Here is an 18,546-nt window from a genome sequence, read left to right as displayed (position 1 = left end):
AAAGCCCATACAGAATGACTAGCAAGCCATTGATTGGCTGAGACCTCAGCGTCATCCTCCCTGCCCGGCGCGCTGCTCCTGCTGTCACCCTCCTCCTGCCCGGCTCCCTATGCAGCCTCCCCCTGCTCGGCTCTCTATAGCCGGCATCCCCCGTCCGCTGTCATCCCATGCACGGCTTTGGGGCTGGGCTGCACATAAGATTTAGCAAATCTTATGTGCAGCCCGTACGACCTCCCGACCCCGATCCGATGCGCACGGGACCGCGCATCGGTTTGGAAGGGGTGTCTGCAAGTGCGATTTGGGCCGATTTCACGGCCCGATTCATCCGAATCGGGTGAAATCGTGCCCAAATCGCATAGTGTATGGGGGCCTTTAAACGTCCAGCCAATCACCTGCTAACTGCCATGTTACAGTCTGTGTTTGAAAAAAAGTCATTAAGGAGCTGATTGGCTGGACGTTTATCTCTCCTTATCACCCTTGCATTTATCTCTTGTTAAGACTTAATACATCTGCCCCAATATTCCCTACCACATGCACACACATCTCTTGGGGCTCATTTTGTGCTTTTCAACTTTTTTTTTTTCCTTGGCGGAGGTTCTGAACATCAAGTACACTAACCTTTTAGCATAGATCAGTGGTTCCCAACCCTGGTCCTCAAGTACCCCCAACAGTGCATGTTTTCCCGATCACCCGGCAGGTGCACTCATTATTTAGACACATTTTAAAGATCCACAGGTGGAGCTAATTATGTCACTTGTGATTCTGTGTGGAGAACTGGAAAACGTGCACTGTTGGGGGTACTTGAGGACCAGGGTCGGGAACCACTGGCATAGATACATCTACATGTATGTATGGCTGCATAGATCTATATATGGTAACTAGTACGCCAGCTCGAAGCAAAAGCTTCGAAAGGTAATCTGCTAACTTCTGTGCAGGTGTGAGAAATGTATGCAGTTTCACTCTGTGCCAGCAGATGGCAGTGTTTCGGTGACTCACGGACAATAGACATATATTGGCTAGTGTACCCCATGTTCAAAACATTAACTGTTTGTTGATAAAAATAAAACAAGTATACATTTTGTTATACATAGATAGAACAAAGCCAAATAAACAAAAGTCTCTACCGGATTATATAAAACCATAGCTGGAGAGCAGAGAAGGGTTATAGGAAGTCACCACAATGATGGTACATGCAAACTACACCTAAAATAGAACAGACATGAATAACAATTGAAGCATCTAACTCAGCTTAGGTTACCCAAAAATGATGCATGCATACATGCATACATACATACATACATACATACATACATACATACACCCAGAAGATATCTGTATACTGGACACACCATTACAGCCCGGTATGGCCAGGGCAGGGGGGTGATGTGAGGAGGCTCAGTTTGGAGTGTACAGAGACGGAGCAGTGCTGGGCAGTACTGCACTGCATTTGGGCAGCTGGGAACATGAACATAAACATTCAACAGGAACAGGTGGGAACATGCGAGCTCGGGCAATGACACATGTCGCATCGCACAATATGGACGCCACACACAGACAAATCCTTACCTGGCTACGCTCTCACCGGTCCTACTGCTTCCTGTCACGACTTCCGAGCGCCCCCTCTGGCGGCAGCGGGTAAAGTTGGGGGCGGGGCAGGATCCGCACTGCTGCGGGGAGACACAGGTGGTGCGGCAGCTCCAATTCAGATAGTAGAGGAAGATCGGGTGCATGCAATGTGGCTTGCGCTTGTATTTGTAGAAGGAGCATAGGCAGCATTTTCTTATAAGCACAAACCCTGTAGCCATAGAAGCAGTGCAGTACTATAACTTCTGCATTTGATGATAGGGAGAGTGAGATATAAGGATCTAAATTAGGATATGGGCATTGCAGCATTATATATATATATATATATATATATATATATATATATATATATATATATATATATATATATATATATATTCCCCTACTATTTCTCTCTCTCTCTATACCAGGCATTCCCAACCACGGTCCTCAAGGCACACCAACAGTGCAGGTTTTAGTGATATCCAAGCTTCAGCACAGATGGTTTAATCAGAATCACTCAGGTACTAATTAAGTCACCTGTGCTCAAGCCTGGATATCTACAAAACCTGCACTGTTGGTGTGCCTTGAGGACCGTGGTTGGGAATGCCTGCTCTATACAGTATATACGCTCAATTGCTAAATGGCATAATTACTGCAATACGGTATGTAGCAAATCTGGTCCCAGACATGATACATATACTGTAATTATCACCGCTATTAAAGGCAATCAGAAATTGAATGTGTCAAAAACCTATGCTCGGGGGCATCCTACACTAGGAGGAGAGAAGTTGCAGCTTATCCCCCCTTCATCCGCCCAGAAGCTTTGCGGACAGGAGGATCACATAGGACATATCTATCATTTGCAGTCTTTTTGCACACGACATATCATGCGCGTTGCCATTCCCCGCTACCGGGAGGCTGTCCGACTTGGAGGTCGAGCGTGCAGCAGATCTGTACTTGACATCAGATCCGATAAGGGACTGCATATCGGATCAGATGTCAAATGCATACGGTTTGGTCACTTTTCACCCGATTTCTTGTCCCGATCCGTTTGAATCAGTTGAAAAGTGGCCAAATCGCTCCAGTGTATGGCCAGCTGAAGTTTTCAATAATAAATAGGCTTAGTGCGAGCCCAGTGATCATGGTAACTGCCCCCATGCTTGTTTATGCCCTCCCATGCACAATAGGCTTATCACATGACAGAACTGCAGTCTCGCTTTACAGCCGTGGGCCACAGTGAACGGCAGCATACACCTGAATATCGGGACGCCTGCATGGCCCCACCACACTTTCCTGAAAAGGGACATGACTTCATGGAAATGACCATAATCACAAAGTTATGAAAACACATCACCTTGCATGTGCCCACAGCAGGAGAGATCATTTGATGGTCGCCAACCATCGAATTATTTCCCCTGCCTTCGCAAATATAAGTCAGTTGAGACTGACTTATATTTGTGGCTGCTGGGACGAAGACAGAGCAGGCGAATCAAGCATACCCTCCAACATGACCCATTCCATTAGGTACAAAATGCTCTGTTCCTGGACTTCCCTGCCAGTGGCAATTACAGAGGTTGGACTCCAGCACAGTCCAAAATTCAAAGAGGGGGGTCACATCAACTGCCAGTGAGTCCAGGACAGTGATGTTTGGGGTGGCAGTAGGTGTGGCTCCCCTCTTTGAATATTGGACTGTGCTGCAGCCTCACCTCTGTTACTGTCACCGGCAGGGAAGTCCAGGAAAAGAGCATTTTGTACCTAATGGAATGGGTCATGTTGGAGGGTAAGCGTCTGACATCAGCTGCTCACCCACGGCAGGCATCGGCCCGACTCCCTACCCTTGGGAACGCCCAGTGTTTCATGGGGATGCCCATGAAACGCTGTCTGTTCCCATGGCCCAGCGCCTCCACCACCCTCACCTGCCCCCCCCATGTCCCTCCCTCCCCGCTGCGAACTGCACAGCAAGTGATTAGCTCGCCGCGCCCTGTCTCAGTTGTTGTGTGCACATGAAATGCATATGCGCAAACCCCAGCCATCGGGGCAGGGGCCTAATTCGGTTCACTACTTGTGAACCTCTTAATCCTTATTAGAAATGTAACATTAATGTTACAGTAATATAAGCATGTGCTATGAAGACAGGAACCCTTATCTTGGAGAGCTGGTGCTGAGGCTGGAGACAGCATGTCTCCTGTACATAACACCCCCTGCTGGGAGACAGGACACAGGCACAGCAGATAGCTAGGGGAGAGCAAATGGACATTAGTGACATCAGCGCAGATTAACCCCTGAGGTACCTACATACACAGACTTTAGAGGTACTCCTCTCATGAGGGCCTGTGCATTTATATTATCACATTTTATTAACTTGCAATTAAGCCTTCATCTCAACAACTACAATATTGTACTTTGTGTCATTTTATATACAGAATACAGGATGTTTTTAAACGTAGACAATGCATGTAGGCTAATCTTTCTATACGCTCTGCTCATATTTCTGAACAAAGGGAATCATAGAACTGATTAAGTCATCTCCTGCAGTCTTCACACAACTTCAAACACGTCACTCTCTCTGATGTGACTATTCCATCTTGTGCCCGTTGTCATCGCTGTTTGTATGCATTTGATCAAGGTCTGGGCTGAGGAACGAGATGTTTATGTTAATCTTAGCCGTATGTTTTTTGTCCCAGAATATTAAGGAAGTCAAAGCAGTGAAATCTTAGCCACCTTACACAGCATCATAGTTGCAACACTCCTTACTAAATTATAGTTAAATAAAGGGGCTGATTCAACACCGATTGGTAACCAGCGGTCATTCGCTGCTTAATGACACCCCAATGAACGTCCCCCCGCCACACAATAATTTTCCCTCTCTTGCCCACAAAACGCAGGGTGTTGCCATGGGCGAGTCCCATTCCCGCCACCATCTGCCCCTGTCCCTCCCTTCCAGCAACGAATGACCCGGTGCAGACCCCCCCACCATTAGAATGGGCCCGAATTCGCCCTGTTCCAAATGGTGTTCAAACACCCCCAAAATATGTACATACTGTAGGAAGCCATTACAGTATAAAATGTACTGTTAGGTGCATGTGAGTGATAGTATATTCTCTGTCCAGAATTGCGTAATATAGTTGGTGCTATATAATTAAACAATAATAGTTGGGTTTTGCTGGTGAGTCTGAACTAGAGAGCAGACAATACCAGTTCTTGAGGAGCAGAGATGAGCTCTGTTCCATTATGAATCGCCCCTATAAAGATAATAGTATGACCTGTTATATAAATTTCCTCTGCACTGACTTGCAGAGGTGGTTCTTTTTTAGGTAAAAATCAGCGGGACTTGTTCTGGCACCCCGGCGGCAGTCGGGAGTAATTAAGCAATTAGAGGTTTCTAATTAGCTTAAATAATCATTAATTACTCACCTTTCCGAAGCTGTGCCTTCTGTATCTTACGTCATAAGCCTGTGTCCTGTACAGTAGTGGTCAGTATGCATACCTCCTAACTTTTTTAGTAACGTTTTAGTTTGATGGGGGGGGGGGGGGGGGTTGTGCAAAAAATAGCACATTTTCTGAAAATCGCATAAATAACACATTTTTTATATTTACCAAAAATCGCATCCAGATGAATTCCCATTCAAAACTATAAAAACTGCAAATGTAATCAGAATCAGCTTTATAGGCCAGGTATACTTGCATATACTAGGAATTAGATTTGGATTGCTGTGCAACAGCCAGGGTGGGAACAAATATATACTGTATATCACACGTACAGATATGCAGTAGACGTCTCCTGATGAGGGATACGGACATGGGAAACATATTACAGCACCCAGGCAGCCATTCAGCGGCGCCACTTGGTGATTGTAACAGCAAGATAGATATATAAGTAAAACAGTACAGGGGTACATATTTGGCTAGGTACAAGTAAACAATGACAGTACAGATATGTAGGAGATGGGGAACATATTTGGCTGAGCCGCACAGCTCCTAGGCAGCCATCAGCGGCGCCATCTTGGTCATAGTTACTTCCAGGTAGCAGCAGGCTTTCTTCCTTGTTCAGCATGTTGTATGGCTGTGTCCTGATCTCCTGGGCCGAGAGGTGGCGAGCATGTCCAGGGGCTATGGCTGGGGCCACAGCTGTGGGGTGGGCCAGAATGAGGGGAGAAAGGTAAGGACAGGGGCCGAGGCTGGGCCTGTGCTGGGCCCATTACCGCTGCCCCTGAGGCAAGAGTCTTACCTCCTCCTTTGGAAGGCTGCTGCTATATTTTGCCCAGAGGATCCTGCAGGCTGGGATGCTCCCTACTGAGGTCACGGTCACAGGTTTCTGGGTCGTCTGGGGATTCCTCCGTCTTTTCAAACCGTACCACAAATCACCCATAATATAGACCAGGTTCAGGCAGGCAAAAATCATAAAATCAACACATATATCTCCAGTTAACACAGGAGAACCCTATAATAATCAAGAACACCCCGATATATCTATCTATATATTTTTATTTATTTATTTTAAATGGTCTACATTGAATGTTGAATGGCTCGCCATTGGATCTGCTACTAGTGCTAGGGCTGTTGAGCCTGACTAAACGTTGGACCTGAAAGGGTTAAACCTGCCAGGGAGTTTGCAAAGGAGCTTGTGCAGTCATGTTTGGAGCGGTCTGTGTGCAGCTTTGTAAGTATGGAGAAGCTGCACAGGAGGAGGGTGCAGGTTCTTATTAGGCTCTGTGCTTCTCATTTGTACCATGCGATTGCAGACCTGGACTTCCTCTCTAAAAAAGAAATGGTAAGGCTTTTTAGGCTAAACTGCGGAAGCATCTTGAGCTTATATGATCGGTTGAGAGTCCTTTGCTGTTAGCAACTATGTAGTATCTGGACTGCAAAAACCAAGGTGTATAATTGTAATAGTTTGTGAGCTCTTGGGTGTTGGGGACTACACAAGCCACTTTTTCTAGGCATTTAACTCAAGTGTTATATGCTATGAAGAAACTGCGGCATACATATATCTCATTCCCAAGTTCTGAGTGGCAGGACCTGTAGTTAGCTTTCTATCAACTCTGCATTACCTAATGTGCTGGAGGCCGTAGAATGCACCTACATTGGAATATGGGCACCACAGAAGAGGGGGTATGTCTATGTGAATTGACATGGGCACCACTCCCTCATTGTGCAGGTGGTGTGCTAACCTGTGTATTCTCAGAAGGTTGCAAGTTACCCAGGGTCTTGTCATGATGCCTATATCCTGTGGGAGAGGTTCCAATGAGAAGACATGCCAGAGCAGAGGTGGCTTTAGATCTCATGGGGCCTTTGGCAAGATACTGGTTCATGACCCTCCTCCCTCCAACAATCCATAGCACTATATTTGCAGACAGCATCAAGTACCTTGGCTTGTGCACATTCTACTGATAAATGCTCAACTGCATGACCACTGGCATTGCATGCAAATCTGAATCAGGTTCTAGGTCTTTTGGAAGTTGGCTTAATACCGGTGTCACATTTAAAGTAACTGCCTGCTTTACTGATATCCTATCAAAGAACATCAAAGGGACTTTGGGGATGTGGGCATGGCCATGTGATGTCATGAAACTCACGCAGTAGTTGCACAATGCTCCACTGGGAACATTTTTGATGGCCAGGATAAGGATCTATTTATGGGACCCCTTTGGACCTGCTGGGCCCTAGGCAGGCACCTAGGTTGCCTTGTGGAAATTCGCCTCTGTCCCAGAGGGATATTCACTTAGTAGGTAGCATTTGCTATATACGTGCAGGCTCGGTGATACTGTGCTCCCTCTATGGGGTCATGGACAACCACAAGGCAAAATAGCCTGTGTAAGTTGGTATTCCAACTGTTGGATCCTGATAGTCGGGATTCTTATGTTGGAGAAACGCCCTTTGGAATCCTGACTGTCAGTCATTCAAACGGCATCTGTACAGGGGTATTTGTATTAATGACTGCATACTACCAAACTAACATGTTCTTAATGTCTACCACACTAGATGTTGTACTAATGGGCTTAGTTCCCCTGTAACTGATATAAAGATTTAATTTCCAAAATAACCATGTCAGTCCTGCTATTTTATCTAAATTACCACACAATCTATTAATGTTGCTTTTGTCTTCACTTTAACCATGTGTGCTACAATACATATTTTTTGCTAAGTATGGTTTTACAAGCCTAATATTGTTCTTTATTTTTTACCTCCACCTAAAATATTGCAGGTGATTCAGGATATGGGCTTGCACGCCCCGTTCTGATGGAGCCCTCCGCCAGCTCCCTGCTTCTCCCTCATCACATTCTCAAATAGATCTGGACTCAAAATTGGCACCCATAAACACATTGTGGAATGCAATAATACCACACAGATGTATCAAAAAACACATGCAGGGACAGGAAGTTTAATAAAAGCTAGGGTTATTACCCATACAGCATTACTCCGGACAGTATGGTAATTAAGACCGACATCAGAAGTCCAAAGGCGTGGCGTTCCCGGACTACAGTAGCTGCCTATGACCAGATATTGTATAGTCCGGGGACGCTACCCCTCTGGTCTTAATTACCGGACTATCCGGAGTAAAAAGCGCATCCCCGTAATGTGCTCAGAGTGATGTAAACGCATCCACAGTCCCTGCACCCCCTGAATAGTTGGGAGAACAATAACAAGAATGTGCAGTCTTTGTGGAGTGGGCCTAGTGACGAGACTCTATGTTAATCTTGTTATTTAGGCCCCACCCATATTCAGATATGCGTGACTCACATGCATTTTTAACATATGGGCAGGACCTAATGACACAGGTGTCCACGCCCCACCTGCTTGTATTCTCCGGGTTTCTCCCGAAAGGGACAATATAAAAGTAGATTGGAACCATTTTATTACAAACTTGCACATAACCACAACAAAACATCATTAGATGTACCATAACATAGACACTGTCACAATCCACCCTCACTGTACTTACCTACAAGCTGGCATCATGCCTGGTTAGGGAGTTCTGGGCAGCTGACATGAGGAAATGCTTGATTCAGATAGCCGGGTAATGAGAGCAGGGTATTCAGGTCCCCTGCCATTGTAATAAGAAACCTGCTCTGAATTGTGTACTAATACTGTTACCATCCTCTGTGTTGTAACTCTATTAAATGGGCCCCTCCCCTGATCAAGTAACTGAATATTGGGTACCAACCTCAGGAACCCTATCACTGACTTGTTATGGAGTGGGACTTTTACTACAGAAAATAGAAATGGTCCAGGTAAACACACATAGAAACACATTCTACTGTGTGAGAGAGTAAAGACATTTTGGGCAGAAACAAAAGATAGTGACTTTAGCAGGGAGCGCCTTCTGGGCTGTGGAGCTGGCTGTATGAATAGTGAGCTCTGCCCATGAAAAAGATGAATCAGAATCAACTTTATTGGCCATGTATACTTGCGTATACTAGGAATTTGTCTTGGATTGCTTTGCAACAGCCAGTTAGGTACAGTTAAACAGTGACAGATATACAAACACATACAGGTATACCCTAGAAGTACCCTGGGGGATATAGAGGCATGGAACACATACCCACTGGCACTGAGCTGCGCAGCACCGAGGCAGCCATCAGTGGCACCACTGGTCGTAGCAGCAGTCATGTAGGTAACAGCATAGGAGAGACAGTACAGTTATCACACAGGGAACACATACCCGCCGAGCTGCACAGCGCCTAGGCAGCCATCAGCAGCGCCACTGGTCATTGCAGCAGCCAGGTAGGTAACAATATAAGCAGAGACAGTACACTTATAGCAGGTACAGTACAGTTATCACACAGCAGACACAGGGGTACATGTGGCTGAGTGCACAGTTCCTAGGAAGCCATTTGTGGCGCCATCTTTGAGGGCTCAACAGGCCATCTTCCTGTAGGGAGAGCCAGTGTGGGTGGTGGTGGGGGAGAGATAGTCAGTGAGGCCGGGGAGAGTCAGCGAGGGGGGTCCGGTGCAACTGCAGAGCTCACCCAGAGCTGGTGGGGCCCGCAGGCTATCCTGGTTTGCTGCAGCTTACTGGAGAAGGGCTTAATGGTGGTTTATCCCTTGAGTTGGGCCTGGCAGGAAACCCTGGTGACCCAGGAAGCCCAGATAAAAATCCACTGTTCACTTGACTGCAGACAAGTCCGCCAATGGCATTTCTCTGCTTGAGTTGCACATTGTGCTGTTTACATAACCTATACTTATTGTAGTAGCAGCCTCTTGTTCTCCTCCAGCATATCAGCCAAATACATTTGACATGTGTTTATTATTAGCAGGTGGAGATGTTAGCTTTCACAATGATTCTGCTCTCAGTAAACACAAAAATATAACATAAGGAGTTCAGAATAGCAGAGACTGCAAACGCATCACAGTACAGCAGTAGATATGGTGACACTGCAAAAAATAGTCTTGAGTCCCGGGCCAGTTCTATGTAATGAATTCCAATAGGTATGAGCCTTTAGCTAAAAATCTGTTTTTCTATGCTAAGGCCATTCATGTTATATCTACTAAATTATCTCTGGATTGGAATCAACATGGAACAAACTCATTGCTTACTCCAGTGATTCCCAAACTTGGTCCTCAAGGCACCCTAACGGTACAGGTATTAAGGAGCTCCCAGCAAAAGTGAAGTTATTTTGTTTTTTGTCTGCCAGAAATGTCTTCACTCTCTCACACAGTAGTATGTGTATATAAATGCGCACTGTCCAATTACTGGCTGTTTTATCAGCCAAAACATGATCTGCAATTGTACGATTGAACACAAAGGATCCGGGATAAGTTCCTGGTCACATGTGTTATAGTTGCACTGACGGTAGTTTATTGCAGATTATACTTTGGGTGCCTGAAGCACTGGAAGTATAATCCCAAAAAAGTGCCGCATATTGGAGCTAATTGGATAACCCTTGGTGAAGCTATTCATTTAGCCCCTGTGTGTTTTGTTTTTTTTCATCAAGGCCCATTTTTTTTTTTTCAGATTTAAATTTTTCTTTGCACATAGCGGCTGTGACCTGAAACATGTCCTCCCTGCACTTGGCTTTGCAGCTATTTTACATAGCCAGTAATGTGCAAGCCTTGTCCTGTGCTGGCCGCCCCCTTTTCCGTAGCCTAGCGCCAGCAGTTTTACAAGACCGCAACTGAGTCTGACCGCAACTGAGTCTGAATCATGCCCTATATTTGCTAAAGAAAAAGTGGATGAATTAATACCACAGTTTAATTTAAACAATCTGTTCTCCATACCATGGACTGTTGGGGAACCTTGAGGAATTAGCTGGGGTAATCCTGAATTAGAGGAATTTTAGTTTAGAATATCCATAATTGGGTATCCAGCATATGGATGTAAAAGAAGAATCTGCTTAAAGTAACAGGTGGATAAATGCTCAAATAATGGGATCCTCACCATTGTAAACTCCACTGAGCAGTTTACCAGCTAATAACAGATCATTTTTGTCCAATGTCATAATATATATTAAGTCAATTTAGATGCATTTCTATAAGTACAGACAACATCATGTCTAAGTTTACTCTCAGCCTGATGAGCTTGTCCAAGTCTGGTTTGCTTTGTGTAAATTGTCTAACTTTAGACAACAATACAGGTCGAGTATCCCGTATCCGAATATCCGTTATCCGAATTATTCCGAAAACCAGACATTCCAGAAAGTGAAAAAAAATATTTTTTTTTGCTAAAAACTCACTGGGGACATTTGTAACAGCATCACTGGGGACATGATATGTAACTGGCACTATATATGTGCAAGACAATGATTGCTTGGCCTTCAAATTCAGTGCTGAGATAGTACACAAATTTTGTTTCACGTTTTGAAACCTTGTTTTTTGAACAAATAAAATATATTTGTGTGTATTTTATGTGGTAATAAAATATATTTGTGTGTATATTATGTGTTTATACAGCATAAATGCAAGATACTTCAAAATACATCATTGAAATATTAAAATATTCCGAAGTACGGAATAATCCGTTATCCAAAATTCTCCTGGTCCCGAGCATTTTGGATAAGGGATACTCAACCTGTACTACATTTTAGAAATTACTGAACCCCGCACTAGCAGATTCCCTCTTGCCTGTTCTTTTGCAGGTGTACAACACACCAACATAAAATGCAAACAAATAGAATGTAATAGATCTCAGTGCTGGAATCTATGTAGTTCTCACTATAAAACAAGTGATGCCCCAACACAATATTACATTAGTCTTTAAATGCACTTTTTAAACAAAAAAATTTAGTTTTCCAGACTTCACAGGCAGCTACAAACTGGAGCCTTCAAAAATGGCTGAACTTACTCTATATAGGAACTACTTGGTGTGTCCCTAAAGGTATCTTTATCCGTGGCTTTATCCACACTCAGATGCACATTGTCATATTCTTTATGTAATGTTGTCCAGCAGCCTGGCAGGATCTCTCTTTTTACAGCGTACACTATTCCACAGCCACTAGAGTTCAAATTTAAGGGTAGGAAGTGGTTTAGAAGACCGCAATATATTGTTCCCTTACTCAAGGGCCCACTGTAGTAAAGGCATTTATAATTGAAGTCAGTGTAAAGGGAGTAAATATTGGGTGGGATTCTCTAAAATCCGCAGCCCTCTTCGCCGGCCACCGCATTTCTAATGACCGCATATTCTCTAAAATATGCGGTCATTAATGCAAGGGACAGCTCTTGCGGTAAGAGCTGTCCCTTGCGATGCGGCGCCGTTGCCGGACTTCCGAGTCTATGACCCGGGAGTCCGTCTGCGCATGCGCAGACCGACGCGCCGGCTGCAGGGCATGCTGGGAGGGATCCGTGACGGATCCCTCACACACCGCTGCGGTAAGAAGCCCATAGGCTTCTGCAGGGAACCGCCAGCTTTTGCTGGCGATTCCCTCCGCAGCGGTGACACTGCGGAGGGGGGTTAGAAAATACAGAAATGCGGTAAAAAAAACCCGATAACGGGGTTTTTACCGCATTTCTGTAATAGAGAATCTCGCCCATTAAGCATTATCTGAAAGTGCACAAAATGATTAGCCTTAAGGCCCAAACACACTGGGCAGCTTTCAGCTGAAAGACACTCAGTTTACCCATTTGAGCCACCCAGTGTGTACAGGGCAGCGATGAGCAGTGAGCGTTGAAGTGGTGGGTATTAATCCCAAATCTGGCAAGTAAAAGCACTTGGAAGCAAACAAGGCAACCAATTATATTTTTTGAGTTCTCATTTATTACAGAAAGATATTTAACCCTGTGAGTGTCAACATTGCTTGCTGTGAGAGATCCTCCAAATATCCGTTAAAAATGCCAGTGCCGCTCACAGCGACTGTTCATTTTTTTGGGTGCAATATTTAACGTAACTTTAATTAATTGACTTGACTGTAATTGTAGTTATTTATGCTAAAAGAACAATCGCTGCGAGCGATGCTAACATTTATAGCAGATATTTTGAGGATCATTCACAGCAATGTTGGCACTCAAAGGGTTAAATAATATGACCCCTTGGTATTGCTTTATGGCTTTAGCTGGGGGGTGGGGGTCATATTATTTGTATTCTGTGATATTGGAATGCAATAGTTGTACAAGTTGCTGTTTAATCGTTGATTAATGTAGTGTTCATTCTAGCACACGTTATCTTTGAAAACCTATGCAGTTCCTCTTCCCTGCCTGGGGTGTCGCTGTCTGCTGTGGTGATTTTAGCACAGTGTGGTCTGTATATCAGCACTGATATGCAAACCAGGCCTGTGCTAGAAACACCACAGCAGACAGCGACACCCCAGGCAGGGAAGAGGAACTGCATGAGTTTTCAAAGATAGCGTGTGCTAGAATGAACACTTTAATGCAGCAATGACTTCAGCTTAACAAAAGACGCAGGGGTAAATGTTGGGACATCCCTTATAATGGAGCAGGGCTGTCTAGGCTATTGCAAATATGCGGATCTCCATGATTTTAGACCTTTGCGCATGGGCCAAGAAGACCCTCATGTTGATCCTTGTAATTATAATACACAGAGGAAGCATTTGAATGTCTCTTATTTGTAGACATGAAGGTTTTGATTGCTGCTCCTAGGCCTGGATCAGTCTAGCTTACTATTTATTGTTGTGTTCAAATCCTTCGTAATATTAACAACCATATCTGTACTAATGATGTAAAGTGTGTCAGATGTTTATTTTGCTGTCTACACATTCACCAAGGTAACACAGGCTCTAGAAGCTATCAGGATTCCCCACTTCAGGATCAATGATGGCTTCCTATTCGTGTGGGAAATCACCTTTTTGCCTCACTTGTAAAATGAACTGCCAGACACAGCCTGGTCATAGCTAGGGGTGCTTTTGTTACCTAATCATAGGGGTTTCCTGCCAAAAACCCAACTCCTGTCTGGAAAAATAGAAGGGAACCATTCTGAGCCTTATCATGTAAAGATACTATTCTTGTAGTCATGTACAAGGAAAAGTGTTGCTACAACAAAAATACGCTTTGGGCTTATTTATTATAACATGGGAATAGATGAACATAAAGCAAACTTGGTATGCAGATAAACAATGTCACATGTAAAAAAAAAAACACTCTGCTTCTTTACTCTTTTATATGCTTTCCAGTCAGGACCATATCATCCATAGGGCTAATTGGGCCGAAGCCTAGGGGGCCCTGCGGTGCTGATGCATGGCTACCCGTACCCCAGGGCTCCAAAACACAATCTGTAGGGGACTTGTGATGGGTTAATACAGCTCTGTTTCCAGTGTGTATGTGAGGGGAAAGGGGTCACAGCAGACTCTTAGGGGTGTATTCAGTGCAGCCGGCAAGGGAGCTAAACGGCGGGGATCGCCAAAAACAATCATCGCTGTTTAAGACCCACTCACCCAATGTTCCGGGGGAAACCTCGCTGATTCCCCCCAAACAGCGAGGCTCGCGGCTAATGCAGGGAGACTGCTGCATTTAGCAGCGAGTCTCGCTGTTTTAGAGGCTGCATACGCCGTTTCCCCCTGGCTCTGAAAACAGAGCGGGGGGAAACGGCATAAGCAGGGGGGTCAGTTGAATACTGACCCTGCGAGTTGTGACAGCGTGCAGGCAGCCCTGCTCGCTGTCACAGCTCGCAGAAAGCATTGACTACTGCCCAAAATAAAGGGCTGCCCTACCTTACAAGATTGTAGTCTTTCCATTTTTAGATGACCTTCGTCACACTAGAATTAATGATATTAAACATATATTTTAGAACTATATAAAGTTCACCACAATCTCTTAAATGTATAGCTATGGCTATATTGGCCCACGTTTTACAACTTTTAATCTGGATGATGACATCTAGTAGGTATTTCACGTCTTTCAAAGAGATACTGCATGCTGGAAAGAGCAAAATAATCCAGACTAAACAGCACTGTATGAAACATTTCTATACTTAAAGAATCATGACAAAAATGATGAAACCAGGAATTTTATTCTAATAGTAAAACACACGTAAGAATAAAAAAATCTGATACTGGACTAATTTGGCCACAAATGCAGTGATCTTAATTTCAAAGATCATTTATCAGGAAGTCATTTTGAAGTAACTGAGTGACCAATGCAAGATAATAAACCAATGGTTACACACAAGGGTAAAGTAATTGGCCAACTGGATAAACTTACATTGTGTATAAAATAGACTCCAATGAGAGTGCATTGACCTCAACACACAGCCATCAGATAATGGGCTCAAAAACATCCTATTTTGAAGTTTTCTGGTCCATTTTGCATTCTTTATGCCTGAAAAGTTTCCTCTGTCGATAACTATGACTCTTACAATGTGTTAAATAAAACGTAGCGCTGTTTCTGCCCTGTTACCCTTCATTACTGTCATCTGTCTCTACACTGAGACACAGAACTATGAAACACTGCATGGGTCCTTTTAAAATAACTGATGTCATCAACAATAGGCAAGCTGGTTAATGATGTCACGCCATTGTCTAATCAGCTCCTTTTCTAGAACACATGCTGTGCATCTATTTTAACTGCTTTGCATTAGAAATGTGATTGAATCAATTAGAAGGCTTATTAACTAAACAAATACGCTACATACTGTCAGTAACTCAATTCATGTCAGGTGCCCATTGCTTACAGCAAAGCTGTTGAATGAGGATGTGATACTTGACCATGCAAACAGCTTAGAATGTCAGCTTATTTGATCAGGTTAGTTAAACAATAATGAGATGCATAGCAAGTGGTTCATAACAGAACTTGTTTCCTTAAGGAGAACTGCCTCAGACATAGGCGGAAAAAAATTGTGTATGTCATGATAATTTTTACATATTTAATTTAGAGACAAATAGTTTATATTTGTTTGCTGGATATGGAATTACATGGACAGTGGCTAAATTCTAGAGAGTTATCAAACACAACATTATCTTGAATTTAAAAAAAAATACAAGATAACATTTTATATTGCATCAAAAACAATACTTGATTGTTTCTTTTTAAACTCCATGTGTCAATTGTATCAAAAGATGCAATAAGATACACTGGGCTATTAGGGAACCTTGAGGAGGTACAAACCACATGGGAGAGGCAGTGGATAGTGTTGGAGAAAGACAGTGGGTGACAGGCAGAAGGCGAGGCACTGGGTGACAAGACAGTGGGTGATAGGGAGAGGAAGAGGGCAACAGAGAGAGGATGTCTAGCAATGGATGACAAGGAGTGGTACCCGGCAGAGGCAATGGGTGACAGACAGTGGTCCTTTTCTACAGAATCTAAAATGAACAGATGATGGTGGACATCATTAACAACCCATGGGCGCATGCATCGTGAGCATACACACTGGACGATATGACAAATTATATCACTCAGAAGGGTAAAAATGAGCGATATCTTTTGTAATATCACTAAAGCTCCATACACACTAGACAATATTGCTCAGAACAGCCTTTCTGGATGATATCGTTTAACAAAAATGTCTAGTGTGTAGGCTCAATATCATTAACGATGCACGCTCCTGCGCATTGTTAACAACCCCCATCCCCTTGTCGTCTGTGTTCCATGCTCAATGATGACTAAATTGTCAACAAGGCACGGTTCAGATTGGGGTTCGGGTGATGGCACTGATGATATCGCTTACCGATATCGTATAAACGGGCTTACTGCCAATATAATTAATTTATACAGGGCTTTAGTGTGTACCTAGCTTAAGGAAATGTAAATTATTGGCTTTGAAAAGTTTCTAGAGCCCCAGAGTTTGCAGTGAGTTAAAACACAAGATTTTGCCTTGCAAACTTACACGTTAACTCTGATTAACGCACTATATATCTGCTGATTAGGAAAACAGTGTTTTGTGATGGATGTTTGGAAATAAAGCAAATAAACAAAAGAAAAAACTCTAGGTCCTGAAGGGCTTTTTTTGTATCAGATTTAGGAATTTCAACACATGAATGTTTTGAGAGAGCTTGGCTCGCATAAGATAAATAAATCAAAGTCTGGCTGGTAGGTGATGTGGGTATCTACCTGTTTTCTTATCCCCCAGCCAATCAATCAAGTCTTTTATGCAACAGACGCCTAACTAAAACACATTATGCTATTAATGAAATGTAATGAACTGTATCCAAAGTCACAGAGTACCCAGACAGGCAAGAAAATGTTAATACTTGACTGTATTTCTTAACAATTAATTTTATTAATAACTATATTACATTTAAACAAATGGAAAAGCTCATGATTCCAGCAGTTAAATTAATGTTAGCTGATGATGCCAGTTTATCATTATGTATTTATCGGAATGTAAAACAAGGTGCCCATACACCGAGCGATGTTCTCTGTACTTTTTGTACTACTGTAGATCGCATCACATCTAGTACATAAAGCATGTGATGTGCTAGAGCAGCATGTTTTTTGTACTAGATGTGATGCAATCTAGTACAAAAAAATACAGGCTGCACATACTTTATGTGCTGTACGATGTGATGTGCGCGGGAGCCTGCATCGCATCATACCCGAAAAATGCCCCATGTACAGTATGGGTGGCTTTAGAATGGCCCAACGGAAATTCTTTGTCCGAAACTATTCTCATTTACACCCTCTTCTTTTGGTGAACCACTGCACTAACATACATCTGCTACCTGCTTCTCCTTGGTAAAGAGGCGTAGCAGAAAGCCTAGTACCGGCACAATACATGTCAGTATAATACATCGGCACCTCTATCCTCTGCGTCATTCACGAAAAAAGTATCTCTCTTGCAGTTCTCAAAATACCATGGAGATGGTGGGGATACACTTGGTGATGCGAGTGGGAGTCCCCGAGGGTGGCATGACCTTCGTTCACGAGGACCTCCATCGTTGGAACATGCAGGATGAGGGAGGGGGGTGCAAGGGAGCATGCATCGTTAAATATATTCAGTGTACTCACTAGTATAGTAAAATATATCGCTCAGAAAGCCCTTTCTGAACGATATATACTATATCCTTTAGTGTGTATGGCCCTTTACACTACTTACATATTCTTTATTTTTCCCATTTAATGGGTTCATCTGCATGTGCATTAGTAGGCTAGCAATATTAAATAATGTCCCCAAAAAAACACTAAGGAGGGTAACTTTCAGGTGGGTAGCCACCAATATATGTAAATTCCTCACTTGGTGAATTACAGCGTCCCAGAGGAGCAAACCCCAACATACCAGTGACGTGCGGTGAGGTCATTGCCTGGGGAGGCACTGACCTCACCGCACGTCACTGGTCCTCAATGACGGAGGATTGTAGGTTTTATAATCAGGGACTGTTCTGCACCCCCCCGCCGGTACATGCGCGCCCCACCTACCCTCCCTCCACCCGGCGAACTCACCTGTCCTCTTCTCGGCGGTGACGGCGGCCGGTCCTCTCCACGGCGGTGACGGCGGTCGGTCCTCTACACGGCGGTGACGGCGGCCGGTCCTCTCCACAGCGGTGACGGCGGCCGGTCCTCTCCACAGCGGTGAGTGTCAACGGCAGTCTACCAGCAGGTGCCGGACTCCCCGCTGCCCGCGCTGCTGCGCATCCTCTCACAGGTCCTGCATGTGTGATT

The sequence above is a fragment of the Crinia signifera genome, chromosome 6 (genome assembly GCF_055691185.1).
Source record: "Crinia signifera chromosome 6, ASM5569118v1, whole genome shotgun sequence".
Classification (NCBI taxonomy): Eukaryota; Metazoa; Chordata; class Amphibia; order Anura; family Myobatrachidae; genus Crinia; species Crinia signifera.
Note: the sequence above shows the minus strand (reverse complement) of the source record.